Consider the following 18,128-nt stretch of genomic DNA (forward strand, 5'->3'; position numbering starts at 1 on the left):
TATATTTTGTCTTTTTATGTTGTCTTGGATTTCTTGGATTGTTGCATCAAGAATTTTTTAGATTCATGATTTTCTTTGACGGATATATCAATTTCATCCATTGTATCTTCTACACCTGAGATTTTTTTCTTCCATCTCTTGTAGTCTGTTGGTTATGCTTACTTCTGCAGTTCCTGTTTTCTTTCCTAGGTCCTTCCTCTCCATGATTTCCTTCATTTGTGTTTTTTTTTAAATTTCCAATTCTATCTTCAGATCTTGAACTGTTTTGTTGAGTTCCTTCACTTGTCTGACTGTATTTTTCTGTTTTTCCTTTAATTCCTTCAGCTGTTCATTTGAACATTCCTATCTTTCTTTTATTTCTTTCAGTGACTTAATCATTTCATCTCTGAAAGCCACAAACTGTTTGGCTGTATCTTCCTGTATTTCTTTACAGATGACCATAATCTGTTTTACCATATCTTCCCCTAATTTTTTACTCATTTTATTTGTTTCCTCCATTAACCTCTTCATAAGCATAGATATAAGGTCATCTTCTTTAATTTCACTTATGTTAGGGTGTCCAGTGCTACTTGCCCCTGTATAACTGGGTTCTGGGGATGCCATGTTGCTTTGCCTTTTGTTGTTTGTGCTTTTTTGCTGGCCTCTACCCATCTTGCTGTCTTAGGTGTTGTCTGTTAATTTCTGGTGCCTGCTGGGTCCTGGGGTGGGGAGAATCCACTTGGCGTGGTTCTGAAGGAGTTCTCAGCTTTTTGGGTATGGTCAACTGAATATTGGTGCTTCTCAGGAACTGTCACAGTTCACTTCATGCATATGGACCTGTGTGGTAAGTGTCGTGTTCAGGAAGGCTCTCCTCTCATCAGGAGAGGTCCTGGTGATGGCTGCCCTGCTGCTGGGTTTCTTGCTCTGAATTTAAGGAGCTGCAGCTGTTGCTTTTTAGGTCTAATTGTTGCATGCAGCCCTCTTGAAGAACCAAGGAGTCCCACAGTTTTGTCAGTTTAGCTAGGGATAACTGGTCGAACCTTGGAGCAGTATCTGAGGACTGCTCTAATTGTGCTCTGCCTTTTGTAGGTCTGAGGATGCAGCTGTGTGCCCTAGTGCCCTAGTGGTACTCAATAATGACAGGTGAGCACAGTGTTCATACTTGCAGTAAAAGGCTAGATCCTAGAGCCTGTGTGAATCCAGAAAGTCTTCTGTAGCTGGGTGTCCTGAGCGTTGGACCTGATGATTCCCCTGCTGTGGGATTTCATTCTGACAGGGACACCCAGACTGTGCTTTGGGGACTATTGTTCTGTCTGGGATAGCGAGTAGAACCCGCAGGCACAGATGCATGTGGCTCTGTCTTGCTTGTGATTGGATGCCTGGGCATCTGCCGAAACTGGATAATTATTCCAGAAACATTTTCGGGGTCATGGTATTGGCTGAGTGCTCTGAGATAAGACCTACTGTTCCCCTGCCTGTGGGATTGCATTTGACAGAGAAACTCAGTCTCTGGTGCCCTCGGGCCCACAGTTCTATCTGTGGCAGCAAGTCAGGTGTGCAGGCAGGACTCTGTGCTGGTGACTGTATCCCAGGCTTTGGGCTGCTGCTGGGCACCCGTGGAACCCCAGGTCTTTTCCAGGGATTGTCTGAGTGATCTAAATTTGGCCCTGATCATTTATTGCACAGTGGGGTTATCTGTAGACTGGAAATCTCAGTCTCTGATGTTATGGGGCTCACAGTTCAGTCTGGGACAGTGATCAGAGCACACTGGCATGTGGCTCTGGGCTGATGACCAAGCACCTGGTTGAACAGGGACCTCTTCTGTGGTTTAGCTGGGTGAGTTGAAGCTGATTGAATCCCCCACCGTGGGGTATCCTCTCACCTGGGAAGAAATAATCACTTCTGTTTTAGGGCCCAGAGTTCTGATTGCTGGTCACTGTGCCAATCCTGCTGTGCTGCTGCTCAGAAAGAGTGTTGTCTCAGTGCTGCCATCTTGGTCCCCCCATTTCTGTCATTCTTGAGGTCTAGTTTATGAAAATGGAGGTCTGATATGATATAAGGTATTACTCTATCTTTTTGTATCTGTTGAGGTTTGCTTTGTGCAAGAGTATATGTTCAGTTTTGGAGACAGTTTCATGAGGAACTGAAAAGAACTTATACTCTTTTTTGTCTTTGTGTGTATATTTCTGTAGACCTCTATTAGGTCTGTTTGATTAAAGACCTATGTAAGTGTCATTATTTCTCTATTTAGTTTCTTTCCCTTGGTGAGAGTGGGGTGTTGAAGTCTCCCACTAGTAAAATGTTGGAATTACTGTGTTATTTAAGCTTTAATAAAGTTGATTTTACAAATTCAGGAGCCCTTGTGATTGCTGCATAGATGTCCAGGATTGTGATATCTTCATTTTGAATTTTTCCACTGATGAGAATGAAGTGTCTGTCCCCCTCTCTTGATTAATTTTGGTTGAAAGTCTATTTTGTTACATATTAGGATGGCTACTCCAGCTGGCCTATTGAGTCAGTTTGCTTGGAACCCTTTTCCAGCCCTTTACTCTAAGGTAGTGTTTCACTTTTTGCAGAAGGGTGTTTCTTGAATGCATTAGAATGTTGGATCCAGTTTCTGCAACCATTCTGTTAGTATGTACCTTTTTTGGAGAATTGTTTCTATTGATGTTGATAGGTGTTAATGACAATGATTGTTAGTTCCTTTTATTGTGGATTTGGTTATGAATGTATATTTTGTGTGCTTGTTCTCTTTTGCTTTTTTGTTGTGAAGATACCTTTATCTTGTGTTTTCTTGGTCATAGTTGGTCTGGTTGGGTTGGGGTTTTCCTTTTACTATCTTCTGTAGGGCTGGGTTGCTTTGCATATATTGTTAAAATTAGTTATGTCATGTAATATTTTGTTTTCTCCACCTATGTTGATTATATGTTTTCTGGATACAGTTAGTAGTTTTGGTTGGCATATGTGATCTCTTAGTCTTTGCATAATATCTCCCCAGAACCTTTTGGGTTTCATAGTGTTTGTTGAGAAGTCTGGTGTGACTCTGAAAGTTATGCCTTTACACGTTACCTGGCTTATTTCTCTTGTTGCTTTTAATAGTTTTTCTCTATTATGTAGATTTAATGTTTTGATTAATATGTGGTGTGAGGAATTTCTTTGATGGTCTAGTCTGTTTGGTGTTCTGCAAGCCTCTTGTATGCCTAAGGGTATCTCTTTCTTAAGGTTGGAGAGATTTTCTATGATTTTCTCAAAAATATTTTCTCAGCATCTAAGCCTGGAATCTTGTTTTTTTTTTTTTTTTGTTTTTTTTTTTTGTCTATTCCTATTATATACTTAGGTTTAGTCTGTTCATGGTGTTCTTGATTTTTTTTTATTTTTATTTTTTGGAGGTAATTAATAGTAAATGGTGCTATCAAGAACAAGTCCTAATTCAGTAGAAATTTGGCCTTAAAAGAAGAAATTCCTTAGGTCTGTGGAAATAGATCAGTTAGTGACGTGTTTGCTGTGTAAGCGTAAGGACTGAGAGATCCCATGGACACTTGCAGAAGCTGGGTCTGTCTGGTGGACTGTGCTTACAGCTCTAGTATTGGGGAGATGGAAACAGGCAGGTGCTGGGGCTTGATAGTGAGCCCAGCCTCACATACATGGTGAGTTCCAGGCCAGTGTGAGACACTGTCACAAAGATGAGAGGATGGTTCCTGGGGCACCCAAAGCTGATCTCCGACCTTCAAATGTGTATGCACACACAGATCTCTCCTTCTCAGCCTTCCATCTTTCTCCCTCCTCCCATTTCTTCTTCTTCTTCTTTTTTTTTTTTTTTCAATGCAGTTTATTCAGGAACCTTGAACAATCCTCGGACCCTGGGGAAAGCCACCCCACAGCTTAAATAGCCTCTGGGTAGCCAACCCAGGCGTGCCACGTGGGCAATGCAGATAGGTCCACATACATGGAAGCAAGCCAGATCCTCAGCCTTAGCCAAATGTGGAGTTGTTTGTGACAGAGAGCACTCACCATCGGGAAGGTGGAAGGCGGAAACCAGCTCCATCTTTAAGGCACGGCATTCCGCAGCTCTCTATAGTTCCCCCTTTCAGGACATTCTCCCCAAGCATGGTTGGATACCATAAAAAGCTAAAATGTTACGCTCAGGATGCGAGGCTAAGCACTGCACTCAGGGTCAGCCGCTTTGGACCCAGAGAAGAGCATGTCTGATTGCATGCGGGTTGATGCCCCAGGTCCCGCCTCTGAGAAAAAGGTATCAGACAGGTCTGATGCTCTTTGGGTGGATGACACCTAAACGAACATCGGTACAAAGTCCCAATTTATTTCTAATATCAGAGATCAGACCTCTACTCTTGCCTGATGCGTCTAAAACAAAAGGGGGGAACTGTTCTTGATTTCTTTGATGTTTTGTGTCAGGAACTTCTCCGTGTTTGTTTTCTTTGAAAGATGTATTGATTTCTGTAGTTGCATCTTCAGTGCCTGAGATTTTTCTCTTTCTCCTTTTGTATTCTGTTGTTGATGCTTACCTTTGTGGTTCCTGATCACTTCATACATTCTCCATCTCTGTCTGTGTTTTCCTTATTGATTCTAATTCTGTTTTCATGCCTTGCCCCATTTCTTTCACTTGTTTAAATGTAGATTCATGTCTACCTATCATGGCCTCTATTTTTCTTTTGTTCATTTCCTATTCTTGTGCCTTAAGTAACTGCATAATTATAGATTTATGATCATGTTCCTGTGTTACAGGTGCATTAGAATACCCATTGCCTTTTTGCAATTGTGGTGAAGCCAGGATGTCTGGTTTTAGTTACCTGTATTCTTAAGCAGGCTTCTAGCCCTCTGGTTTTCTGTAGCCTCAGCTGATTTTTCCTGTAGCCTCTACTGCATACTGGGTACACCTGTCTCTGGAGTCTGAAGTGGTCTCTTGTGGATTCACTGTCTCTGATTGCTCATTGTTTGTGACCAAGGTATGCTAGGTTGCTGGAGCACAGGCAGAAAGATCTCCATACCTAGAGCTGGTCCAGTGCCGTACAGTCTTCCATGTGATGGCAGACAATGGATTTGGGTCCATAACCTGACTCAACTTTGTTGGGTTTACTGGTTGTGCTGGGCTCATTGTTTCTGAGCCAAGTAAGCTAGACTGATAGGGAGTAGGAAGAAAGATCTCTCAGCCTAGAGCTCCTCCCGTGCCCCACAGGCCTACCTCGGAAAGAACTTGGGTCCCATGCCTAGCTCAGCTTCTCTGGGTTCTCTGTGCTGGGCTTGCTGTTTCTGGCCCAGGTGAGCCAAGCAGTTGGGAGCAGGCCAAAGATATCTGAGCATAGGGCTCCTCCAGTGCCCCAATGTATTTCTTGAGATGGCAGGCAATGGGACCTGGGTGCAGTGCCAAGCTCAGCTCTTCTGTGTTTACTGTCTGTGCTGTGCTAGCTGATTCTGACCCAGGTGAGCCTGTCAGCTGGGGAGAAGGCAGAATGGAGCCATGCATCTCCCAGAGTACTAGAAGGTATTGCTTCTACAGGATGTGAGAGTGAGTGCCACTAGCTGCTGTGACCAGGAGGGTGTCCACAGTATGATGAAAATCAACTCCTGGGTTTGAGACCAGGAGCTTCTGGTACCCATAAGTTGTCTGCAGGACCTAGAGAGTGGGTGTCTGGGTTTGGAGCCTTGCTCTCAGTACAGGAATACATTCACTCTAATGACAGTAAGAGTGAACACCAAAGTTCTGAGCTGTGAACTGTTGGTACCAGGATGGTATCTACAGAAGGTAGGTTTGGGCAAATGGCTTAGGGATGTGACAGTGTTGAGCAGGAGCCCGAATTTTTTTTCTGGTATTAGTAGGGTGGCCTGAAGTTGGAACTTTATGTATCCTCATGTATTCTCCTCTCACCTAAGAAACACAGATGTAAGGGGTTTGGGTCCATAGCACGGCCTCCCAGTCACACTGCTCTCACTGCTGAGCTGCTGTTCAGATACCCTGTGACGGCTGTCTTGGATCTCTGATGAAGAGCTTTTTATATTGACAGTTTTAAATACCTAAGAAAAGAAAACTAAACTGACATATTTATTACCTATAAATAACACAAAGCTAGTAGTGTAAACACAATCCACTTACTCAAACTCTGGATCCTCATTAGACAGAGGCATTTAGATAATTTGTTCATCTGCTCAGGTTAGTTACTCTTAAGAAATCAGCTTCTACATAGACTTGGGGACTGGTAATGAATGCTAAGTATCTACAACAGAATAACTTCTTGCAATTCATATTAACAAATATAGGATAAGACCACTTTGATTAATCTGTAGCTTGTAAACAGATGTATTACATTACAGCTGATTGGATTAGATATTCACTTGCTTGCTGTAAATTTCAACATTACCCACACAGAAACATTGCATATTAATTGACACATATTTGTCTCTAGAAATATGGGCAAATCACACCTTTTCTGACTTTGAATTTGCATTACTGTTAGAAATGTTATACATTTGAGAAAAATAATGAATATTTAATGAAACACAAAAATTTTGGGAGATACTTGGAAGAAAAAGGTACACTGTTTCAGTATTTTGTTCACACCATGTGGAAAATGAAGACTTTTTTTCCCTTCACATTAAAATTTGCTTTTACTTGTTTTGGTAAATTGCAAAGATTTTTTTTTTTTTCTTTTCAGCTACTTGATCCACTATGGTTTTCTTTCCTTTTATATTGAACTTCAAATGGGATTTTTATTATATATATATATATATATATATATATATATATATATATAGAGAGAGAGAGAGAGAGAGAGAGACAGAGAGAGAGAGACAGAGAGAGAGAGAGAGAGAGAAACCATTTGGACATAATAGGGCAGCCCACGGTAAAATTCCATCTATGAGAAAACACCTGTACAACTGCTTTTATATTTTTATATACATCAGTATCACACCTGGCTGTTAAGACTCTGAAGGAGAAGGGGGTTTTAAAATGTATCAATATTTTGTTCTTCAACATCAATGTTGCTGGACAGCCCTTGTCATTATTATAGCAAAATTTTATCCTATTTTTAATTTTATTAATTTATTATACATGTTTCTACCATTAGATATTATACCTTGACTGTCAGGCATTTACTTAATACTTAGCATTTCTCCTGTCATACTCATATTTTTAATGTACTATATATCAGCTTAGTAATATGTTTACATTGTAAGAGAGTATTTTATATGTTTTCTGTAATATAAGTGTATAAACATATGTTTATGTTCCTGTGTATGAATGCCTTAATATTTTTCTAGAAATTTGAATATACTGCAGAGATACTAATAAATATAAAATCTCCTCTTTAAGGTAGGTTTTAATTCATTTTGTGTAGTATTTAATAATGTTATTTTTTGTTGTTGTTTTTGAGGCAGGGTTTCTCTGTGTAGCCTTGACTTTCCTGGACTCACTTATAGGTCAGGCTGGACTGGAACTTAAAGAGTTCTACTGGCCTTTGCCTCTCTGAATGCTGGGACTAAAAAAGTGCATGACCAAGCCTGGCTTAAAACTTTATTTATTTATTTATTTATTTATTTATTTATTTGTTTATTTATTCATTCATTTATCTATCTATCTATCTATCTATCTATCTATTTATGTTTTTAACAGTGTTTCTTTTTTCTTCTTATTATTATTAATAAAAATTTATTTGCTTTGTCTCCAAGTTGCAGCCTCCTCCTCATATCCTCCTAGTCCCACCCTCCCTCTCTCATCCTCCCCTATCTCTCTTCCCTACTCCAGTGATAGGGAACTGCGCAACTGTATGACTCTAGCCTGTCAGGTCCTGTCAGGACTCCCTAGATACTCTTCCTCTTTGGGCTGGCTAGGTAGTCTCACCACAGAGAAGTGATTAAGGAGCTGGAAACCCAGTTCATGTCAGAAACTGTCTTTTGTTCACTAACTAGGGAACCTACACGGAGACTGAGCTCTCTATGGGCTATATCTGAGCATGGGGGCTAGGTCCTCTGTATGCATATGCATCAGTCGCTATAGTACTTCCCCTGGGGCCATATATATATATGTGTGTGTGTGTGTGTGTGTGTGTGTGTGTGTGTGTATTTGCTTTGTTGGTCTCTTTGTGTGGCTCCTGTATTCTCCAGATCATTTTATTTATTTCATAAGACTCTCTGTGCTCTGTCCAAAGTTTGGCTGTGATTCTCAGATCACTGGCTGCTCTTATATTAGGGCCTGGCATTACTTGGCAGAGATTAGGAGGTGTGGTTTGTTATAGATGTATGTCGCTGGGGTGGGAACTAGAAAAGATCATTCTGAGTGAAATATTCCAGAAGGAGAAAGACAAACACAGTATATACTCACTTATATAGACCTATAAGATATGATAAACATAATGAAATCTATACAACTAAAAAAGATAATTGAGAGAGCAGACATGGGGTAATCCTTTCTAATCCTCGTTTAGACAGATGGGATGTGCATTGAACGTATGACAGGAGTCTACTGAGCGCATCTGAAAGACTCTAACTAGCAGTGTTTTCAAAGCAAAGACTCATGACCAAACCTTTGGCAGAGTACAGGGAATCATAAGAAAGAAGGGGAGTTAGTCTGATGGGGAAAGGATAGGAGCTCCACAAGGACCAAATATATCTGGGTATAGGGTCTTTTCTGAGACTGACATTCAACCAAGGACCATGTATGGGTATAACCTAGAACCTCCACTCAGATGTAGCCTGTGGTAGCTCAGTAACCAATTGGTTTCCCAAAGTGAGGGGAACAGGGACTATTTCTAACAGGAACTCAATGACTGGCTCTTTGGTCTCCCCACCCCCGAAGGGAGGAGCAGTCCTGTTAGGCCACAGAGGAGGGCTTTGCAGCCAGTCCTGAAGATACCTGATAAAACAGGATCAGATGAATGGGGAGAAGGTCCCCCTCCAATCAGTGGACTTGGAAAGGGGCACGGTGGAGATGAGAGAGAATAAGATAAAGTTCTATACCTAAAAAAAAAAAAAAAAAAAAAAAAAAAAAAAAAGAGTATACCTCATGATAATTTAAATATTAGGGTAAATATTAGAATGAAACTTCAAATATTGTGAGCTAACAAAGCAACTTTCTTTTTACAAGTAATATCTCTAGTTATATGTCAAAATGATGATGTTATTTTCACTAATTTCTAAGTTTTAAAAAGCTGACTGTTCTGGGACTTTTTCTCAGAGGTGGAATGGAGCTGGTTTTCGCCTTCCACCTTCCCGATGGTGAGTGCTCTCTGTCACAAACAACTCCACATTTGGCTAAGGCTGAGGATCTGGCTTGCTTCCATGTATGTGGACCTATCTGCATTGCCCACGTGGCATGCTGAGGTTGGCTACCCAGAGGCTATTTAAAGTGAGCTGGCTTTACCCAGGGTCAGATGATTGTTCAAGGTTCCTAAATAAACTGCATTGAAAAAAAAATGTAGCAGCCCTGCTTCCCTGCCCCCTTTCTTAACAGTATATCTTAGATATCTTTCCATGATCTTACATTGAAATGTAGCATTTTTCCAAAGCTGTCACTATTCCATTGTGTCATAATTAGTTTAATAAACTCTTCATTTGTATCTTTTGAAAAACAAAAAGCTGTTTTCACTTATTCTTAGTTTTAATATAAGTTAGTGTTTTTCATGTTACTTCTTTCATAGGAAGGTCATTCAATTTACACTGATATTCAGAAAAACATGTTTTTATTTTTATTTTTCCATTTTTGTATCGGTATTCTGTTCATGCTACATGAAAATATCTTTCAGGAAAATATTTTTCACTGATATTTTTACTATAATCTTCTTTGTTTTTTATGTATTTAATGCCCTTATATTTGTTAGGTTCACCCACATTTGCTTTTAATAAAACAGGACACTGGACAACACAGTGCATTTAATACTATGGTAATTATAAACATGAGAATTTCCCATGCTATACTAATATAATGTAAAGTGGTTAAAATATTCATCTTTCACACACTCTTTAAAATGAGGACAATAGTACCTACTTCATGACTGTGGAGAATATTCAATGGTATTATGTTTTTGTTCGGTAACTATGGTAGTTTGAGTAGGTTTGGCCCACATAGATTCTTGTGTCAGAATGCTTGGCCATAGGGAGTGGCACAATTAGAAGGTGTGGCCTTGTTGTAGTAGGTAGTGCCTTATTGGAGGATGTATGTCACTGTAGGGGCAAGCATTGAGGATTCCTATATTAAAGTTCAGACCTGTGTATATCACAGTCTCTTTTTTGCTGTGAATCAAGATGTGGAACTCTCTGGTCCTTCTCTAGCATCTTGCTTGCCTGGATGCTGTTATGCTTCCAAACATGATGATAACAGACAAATCTGAACTATAAGGCAGTCCCAATTAAATGTTTTCCTTTATAAGAGTTGCCTTGGTCATGACATCTTTATACAGTAAAAGAAATTCTAAAACAGAAGTCGGTAGCAGGGACTAGAGTTTTACTATTATATTGAGGCAGGAAGACAACATTCCTTTGATCTGGATCTTGAGGCTGGAAGACACAGGCTGTTCATCTGTATTGACATAGGGCTTTAACAGAGATCTTGAGGCATACTTGTCATGCTTATAAACTACAATGAAAAGAATTAAAAAAAATATTAGGTCAAGGTATGGTGGTTTAATCCCAGCACTCAGGTGACAGAGGCATTCATGTCTCTGAGTTCAAGGCCAGGATGGTCTACAGAGCAAGGTTCAGAACAGCCAAGCTTACACATTGAAGCAACCCATTGAAAACAGAAAGCTGGGAAGGTTGTAATTGAACAAGGGTACATTCCAGTCACAGAAAGGAGCAGAACTTGGCAGCTTCAGCCATCTGGTTATGGCTTCAGACTCAAGGATGAAGTCTCCATCTGTAACTAAGAAATGCTGCTAAAGCCAGAAATGTGTGTATGGAAGCTCAGAGAACATATTCTGTGAATGAAATCTTCATACACAACTAAGGAAAGATACTGAGATCAGGTACGTAGCAGTGGTGTCCTTGCATGGAGGCCTAGAAAGGCCATTGTGTGAAGCTGTAATGATGAAGTTGCCTTGGAGACCCCAAGATGTGAAGATGCTAGACTTATGGGATGCCTGTCAAAGAAAGCTACAAATGTAGAGGGGAAGCCCAAAAGAAAGAAGTGTCCTGAAGTCAACAAAGATGGAAGAAGTTGATCTAAAGAGCATTTTGACATCAGATATGGAGATACAGATTTTGTACTTTCTCCAGGTGACTTTCTGTTTTGCTTTGGTCCAGCATTTCCTCACTATGCTCCCTTCCCTACATTTTGTAATGATGTATATCCTGAGATATTGGAAGTATGTGACTTGCTTTTTGAATTTTATTTTATAAGGGAGTACAGATAAGAGGCTGGGTAAATCTCAGAAGGAGTATTGATCTTTGGATTTTTAAACATTGCTGAGATTGTGATAGACTACAGAAACTTTTAACGCTGAACCAAACACATTCTGCATTGTGTTATGGTGAAAAGCCCTTGGAAGCCAGTGAGTGGAATGTGGTGTTTTGAAAAAGGTTGACATCTATAGATGAATGTGTTTGAATGTTTTGCCCATATGAAGTCCATAATTAGATGTTGCGATCTTTTTGGAGTATGTGTGGACTTGTTGGAGGAAATATGTCATTATGGAGGTGGGCTTTGAACTCTCCTAAAGTTAATCTTCACCCAATGTGGAACACAGTCTCCTTTTGCTGCATATGAATCAAGACATAGAAGTCTCAGCTCCTTCTCCAGCACTATGTCTGCCTGGATGCTGCCATGCTTCCCACCATGATTATGGACAAAACCTCTAAAATTATAAGCCAGCCCCAATTAAATGTCTCCTATATAAGAGTGGCCTAGGTCATAGTGTCTCTTCACAGTAATGGAAATCCTAACTAAGAAAGCAACTAAAATTACACCTATATACAATAAGCATTCTAAAATTATGTGGTAGGATTATTTATGTAGATTTTTTCCATTCTATGTTTTGTATGAGGTACACGCTTTGATAGAGACAACAGAATGTGTTTGATGTCTCAGTACATAAAGAATCATAGGCAGAACTACAATAAAATTTTAATTATAGCAGGAGATAAATAATATACCTCTAAAGAAGAATAAACTTAATATGTCTGCTGCTGTATAACCAGGTACAAGACAAGAAACAAGAGCTGAGGCAAATTGCTCTATAGAATGTGTAGCAGTAATTGAATGTCCTAGCCAGAATTATGGACAGTGGTCCCACTGCATTGCTATTGTGTGAAAATCTGTATAGTGAAATCAAGTATAATATTCCAGGTGCAAACATAGATTTTTATCTGACTCCTCATAATTATCAAAATAAATTAACCCTGAGCCATATTAAAATTTTATCCTGCACCATATTAAAATATGTGCCATGCTGAGATAAATCTATACATCTGAGATAAAGTTATACATTTTCTTTGTTTTCTGCTCCATAATATGTAATAAGAAATTTCATATGAAGTGTAAGATCACATATAGCACATTAAGAAATGAGGAGTCACATCCTTTCTTTGATATTAATCAAGCCTCTTGAAATACCACATGATGCCTATATTTCTACTTCTTCCCAGCATCCACCTCCTTGTATCTGCTGCAAATGTGGCTGCTCACGTTTTGGATCAGATTGCTTAGTAGTGTTTAAATAATATTTATCAACCCTATTAAAATTATACCTCTACCTTTTAAACTGCCCAGAGTATTCAAAACATGATAGATTTAATTTAGATAAATTTACAGTCATTGAGAAATTGAAAAACATATATTGTTAAAAGTTTCACATGTGGTGATTAAAAACAAACACACGAAACATATAAATGTTGCAAAATTCTGGGATTTCTTACCAGTTAACACATAGAATATTTCTACCTTTTTAATAATTTTACAACATATATTTTAATGACATTTAATGTCTGAAGACTCCCTGCCCCGAGGGAGGAGCAGCCTTGCCAGCCCACAAAGGAGGACATTGCAGCCAGTCCTGATGAGACCTGATAAGCTAGGGTCAGATGGAAGAGGAGGAGGACCTCCCTTATCAGTGGACTTGGAGAGAGGCATGGGAGAAGATGAGGGAAGGATGATGGGATTGGGAGGGAAAAAAAGGAGGGGGCTACAGCTGGGATACAAAGTGAATAAAATGTAATTAATGTAAATAAAATAAATTTTAATTAAAAAATTCAAAGCTCAGTGGGCCTGTGTGATATGCAGCATATGAACCAGAGAAATATAATAGGAAGGAAGTGGGCTGTGGATTCTGGAGTATCATAATTTATATCCTTTTATTCACTTTATCCTTTCATTTTCTGGAAGTAAAATGAAGGATTACATGCTAGAATTTGGGATGCATGCTTTAATCTTAGCACTCAAGATGGAAAGGAATATAAATCCTTATGAATTCAAGGCCAGTCTTGACTATATAGCAAAGTTATGATAGATAAATAGATATAGAAGATTAAAAATATATATGCATATGTACCACATGTTATATATATGTATTATATAATGTTTGTATATGTATTATACAATATATATAATGCTTATAAATTTTAAATAGTCTTTTTCTGTTTCTGAGGGTAATGAAACAGTCATTAATCATGAAAGAAAATGTTATTTTTTTCATGTCAAAATTGACTTTGATAATTGTCAAAACAGCCAGATGTCAGTTTTTTTTCTTTAGTTAATGTCTTGCCCATATTAAATGAATAGATAATTAACTGAAAATATAATTATGAGTAGCTTGGATACAATAAACATATCTTTGTGGAATATCTGAGCACCACACAAGAAAAAATGAGAGAAGAGCAAAATGCTGACATAAAAAACAAACAACAAACAAAACATCAAAAAAAATTCATTTTAAATTTATTCAAAAGACACAACATGCAACACATTTTTATTAATTAATGTATGTAAGTGTTGCTATTATGAACCAGAAATTGTAAATGAGACAGAAATTTTTCTTTAAAGCAGGATTACATGTCTTAGAAAATAGTGCTAGGTAAAGACTAATATCTTTATCAATTTCATTCAAAACATTTATACTCTAGCAGAATGTAACTAACATTTTCTGTCTTATTCAAAGTAAATTTTCAGTTGGAATTATTTTAATTATTATGTTAATACCCTGGCATCTCTAGATGGTTGCATCATAACGTTTTATATTATTTTTAAATGTCCCATATACAGATTTTAAATTTTCAGTAGTTTCTAACTGTTATAAGGAAAAATTCATGTAAAGAAATATAATTATAAGTAGGTGAATTAGGAAAAAATAATTTTATTTTCTAGAATCAAATGACTATTATTAATCAGAGGAAAGAAATGGAAAATAATTAAGATCTGTAGATAAACTATAGCCTACTCAGCAGGTTAAACCATTTTTTCCCACAGATTTTATTGCCTTTATCAACAATTAACAGTCAAATAATTTGTTGTTAATGATTAGCCACTTTCATATTAACATCAATTAAATCATCAAAAGGCTCCCATTGAAAAATAGGCCAAGGTCAGACGTTTTCAGTGTAGAAAGCTACCAGACCTTCAGAGAAGAGCTAACCCCAATACTCTTCAAACTATTCCACAAAATACAAACTGAAAGAACATTACCAACCTTGTTCTACGAGACCACAGTCACCTTGATTCCAAAACCATGCAAAGAACCTATAAAGAAATAGAACTTCAGACCAATCTTGCTTATGAACATTGATGCAAAAATGCTCAATAAAATATTTGTAAAGCAAATCCAAGAACATAATATCATCCACCATGACAAAGCAGACTTTGTTCCAAGCATGCAGGGGTAGATCAACATATAAAAATTGATCAATATAACCCACCATATAAACAAACTGAAAGAAAACAAAAAGCACATGATGCCAAAACAGCATTTGACAAAAATCAAAACACTTTCATATTTAAAGTTTTGGAGAGATCAGGGATACAAGGCATATACCTAAACATAGCAAAGTCAATATACAGAAAACCTATAGCCAACATCAAACTAAATGGAGAGAAACTTAAGTCAATCCCACTGAAATCAGAGACAAGGAAAGGCTGACCATACTCTCCTATCAAGAGCAAAAGACAACTAAAGGAGATCATGGTAATAAATATTGGAAAAGAAGAAAGAAAAGTATCACTACTTACAGATGATATGATAGTATACATGAGTGTCCATAAAATTATACCAGAGAACTCCTTCAGTTGATAAACACCTTCTGCAAAGTGGCTAGCTCCAAAATTAATTAAAAAAAAAGTGAAGCCCTCCTGTATACAAAAGAAAAATGGAATGAGAAAGAATTTAGGAAACAATACCCTTCAAAATTCCCATAAATAACATAAAGTACATTAGTGTAACTCTAGCAAAGCAAGTAAAAGACCTATATGAAAAAAAAGTCAAGTTTCTTATGAAAGAAATTGAAGAAGATATCAGAAAATGTAAAGTTACACCGTACTCATTGATCTTTAGGATTAACACAGTGAAAATGGCTATCCCGCCAAAAGCAATTTACAGATTCAATAAAATTCTCATCAAAATACCAAGACAATTCTTTAAATCACTTGAAAGGACAATTCTCGTTTTCATATGGAAAAACAAAAACCCGAATTGTTAAAACAATTCTGTGCTACTACAGATCATCTGGAGGTATTTCCATCCTTGATCTCAAGCTTTACTACAGAGCAATAGTAATAGAAACTGTGTGGTACTGGTATAGAAATAGACTGGTGGATCAATGGAATCGAATAGAAAGAAACCCACACACCTATGGATAATTGATTTTGACGATGAAACTAAACCTGTAAAATGGAAAAGAGACAGCAACTTCAACAAATGGTGCTTGTCTAACTGAATGTCTACATGTAGAAAAATTTAAATAGATCCATATTTATCAAACTGCACAAAACTAAAGTCTATGTAGGTCAAAGACATCAATATAAAACCAGAAATACTAAATCTGTTAGAAGAAAAAATAAGGAAGAACTTTGAACTCTTTGGACCAGGAGACAACTTCCTGAAAAGAACGCCAACCTCACAGGCTCTAAGATAAAAAAAAAAAAAAAATCAGAAAATGGAACATCATGAAACTTAAAAAGCTTCTGTACAGCAAAGGACACAGTCATCATAACAAAATGACTGACTGCAGACTGGGAAAAGATCTTCACCAACTCTATATCTGACAGAGGGCTAATATCCAGAATATATAAAGAACTCAAGAAGTTAAACAACAACAAACCAAGTAATCCAATTTATTAATGGGGTACAGAGCTAAACAGAGAATTTTCAAAAAAGGAATATTGAATGGGAGAGAAACACTTAAACACATGTTCAAAATTTTTAGTCAACAGGAAGATGCAAATCAAAATGACCTTGAGATTTCACCTCACACCCATCAAAATGGCTAAGGTAGAAAACTTAAGTGACAACACATGCTGGAGAGGATGTGGAGAAAGTGGAACCCTCCTCCATTTCTAGTTGGAATGTAAAACTTGCACAACCACTTTGGAAATCAATCTGGCGCTACCTTAGACAATTAAGAATAGTGCTACCTTGAGATCCAGCTATAGCACTCTAGGCATTTATGCAAAATATGCTCAAGTATACAACAAAGACATCATGTTTGATCAACCATGTTTGTAGTAGCTTTATTTGTAATAGGCAGAATCTGGAAGAAATCCAGATGTCCCTCAGTTGAGGAATTGATACAGAAAATGTGTTACATTTACACAACGAAATACTACTAAACAATTAAAAACAAGGAAATCATGAAATTTGCATGCAAATGGTGGGAACTAAAAAGGATCATACTGAGTGAGGTATCCCAGAAACAGAAAGACATACATGGTCTATACTCATTTATATGTGGATATTAGACATATACTATAAGGATAAACATACTAAAATCTGTACACCTAAAGAAACTAAGCAAGAAGGAGGACCCTGGGTAAGGTGCTCAATTCTCATCCTGCAAGGCAAATGGAATGAACATCAGAAGAGGGAGAAAACAGGGAACTATACATAAGCTTACCACAGATGGCCTCTGAAAGATTCTACCCAGTAGGGTAATAAAGCAGATGCTGCGACTCCTAGCTAAACTTTAGGCAGAGCGCATGGAATCTTTTGAATGAAGGGAGAGATGAAAGAATTGGAGGGGACAGGAGCTCCAAAAGGAGAGCAACAGAACCCAAAAATCTGGGCAAAGTGGTCTTTTCTAAGACTGATTCTACATCCAAGGACCATGCATAGAAATAACCTAGAATTCCTGCACAGATGTAGTCCATGGAAGCTCAGTGTCCAAGGGGGTGCTCTAGTAAGGGAAACAGGGGCTGTCTTTGACATTAATTCAGTGGCTGGCTTTTTGATCTCCTCCCCCTGAGTGGGGCCCAGGCTTACCAGGCCACAGAGGAAGACAACGCAGCCAGTCCTAATGAGACCTGATAGGCTAGTGTCAGATGAAAGGGGAGGAAGACCTTCCCTATTTGTGTATTGGGGAGTGGCAAGGTAGGAGAAGAGGGAAGGAGGGTGTGATTGGGAGAGGATGAATGAGGGTGCTACAGCTGAGATACAAAATGAATAAACTGTAATTAATTAAAAAATAAATCAATTTAAAATATATAAGAACCACAAGAGAAAAAAAAAAGTCTGTAAATAACCTGGAAACGGAAAATTTTAGTCTACTTTTAAAATGCCATAAAGCTATGTCCTTAACTCTGAGAAAATTACAAAATGTCTTTATGTCCAGTAGAATTCATACTACCTCTCATCATTGTCACAATGCAGATATTTAGATCTCATTAAATACTTGTCTCCTAGGGGTGTCATCAATTGAATAGTCATTGATACAGTTTGAAAATTTTTATTGAAAATTTTATTTCAAATCTTACAAACAACTTTGGTCCCAGACCTTTCCAACTGTCACTCTCTCTACTTTTTGCCTGTCACAACATAACCAACTTGGCTTTACCATATGTTTTAGCCATTCTTTTCAATTTCATTCTGGCCCAAAAATAGTCAGTTGACAATGGAATGAAACCTGCAATGGCCAGCTAAAATCTGTTCTTTGCTATGGTGTTTTTTTCTCATAATTTTATCACAGCCATAAAAAAAGAACCTACTAGTATTAGTCACTCT

Source organism: Meriones unguiculatus, chromosome X (genome assembly GCF_030254825.1).
Source record: "Meriones unguiculatus strain TT.TT164.6M chromosome X, Bangor_MerUng_6.1, whole genome shotgun sequence".
Taxonomy (NCBI): domain Eukaryota; kingdom Metazoa; phylum Chordata; class Mammalia; order Rodentia; family Muridae; genus Meriones; species Meriones unguiculatus.